The sequence below is a fragment of the Micropterus dolomieu genome, linkage group LG18, assembly GCF_021292245.1.
Source record: "Micropterus dolomieu isolate WLL.071019.BEF.003 ecotype Adirondacks linkage group LG18, ASM2129224v1, whole genome shotgun sequence".
Classification (NCBI taxonomy): Eukaryota; Metazoa; Chordata; class Actinopteri; order Centrarchiformes; family Centrarchidae; genus Micropterus; species Micropterus dolomieu.
Window position 1 is genome coordinate 11357680 of NC_060167.1, and position 1237 is coordinate 11358916.

A 1237-nucleotide genomic window follows, 5' to 3' on the forward strand; every position below is an offset into this window, starting at 1 on the left:
CTTGGCTCGCATTTCATTTTGCATCATATTTGCATTTTTAGTATTTAGCTGATGCTTTCCAAAGCAGCTTACACTGAGGGAACCAGCAGAATACATTTCCTAAACTTCCTAGTGTGCCATCCACTACTCTTCCCATTAGTGCGGAGCGTGTTAATTGTAGTTTACACAAGTAAGGGTTGAATTTTGCACAGCTTTATCCAGTGTCTCATGGTGACAGAAAATGACCTTCTGCAGTCTCTGCATTCAGGTGATTTCCCCACATTAAACTCAGGACCTGAAGTTCCCAATGTGGTTTTTCTTCCCACTGTGGATTTCTGCACCAGTGCATTTGCAGCACTGGCTGAGCTGTACTACAAGCCCGCTCTGGGTCCTCTGGGATCGAAGATGGTGGGGTGGAGGATGGGAATGCAGGGCTCACTGTGGCTGTGAGCTGCTGAATTATTCATGTATCCCCACCCTGCCTGACTCCATTCCTTTCTGCACTGCATCCACTGAGACCTCTGTAACAGTGTGAATGAAATATCTCTTTCTCTCCCCTACACTAAATCTTAAATGGGGTGCTCTTTGTTGGTTTGTGCAGCAATTTATATGGAAGCAGCTACAAGATTCAGCCATCATCAAACCCCAAAATATTACAGGTGTTGAAATTGTACTGAAATGACACCAAAACATTGCCACAAAGAATCGCCCAGATGTTATTTTATATCCCTTGTTTTGAAAGTAGAGCATGGATTTGTGTGTTTATTTTAAACTTTTAAGGAAAAGATAAAAGCAGGCACACAGTTAATGTGCAGACAAACAAGCACACACACACACACACACACACACACACACACACACACACATGCATGCTTAAGACCAACACAACTTTGCTGAGAGGTAGTGTTAAACTGTGGCAGAGCTATCCTTTGTATAAATAGAAGCCTCTAAATTTGTCTGACCTTAGATACTGTGGAGAAAATGAATCAGCTGTAGGGAACACTTGTACTTGTTCCTTCTCATCAGCTTCCTTCAAAATGTCAAATTTGCTTTTCACCTCGAAGACACAAAGCTTCAACTGCACATCTCCACCAGTTCAGTATTAGGCTGGCTAATGAGAATTAGTTTTGCTCTCCATTAGTATTCACCAGAGTTCCACAAAGGCAAGCGTACCTTATTAGTAAGACTCACCACAGGCTGGATGGATGGATGGATGGATAGATAGATAGATAGATAGATAGATAGATAGATAGATAGA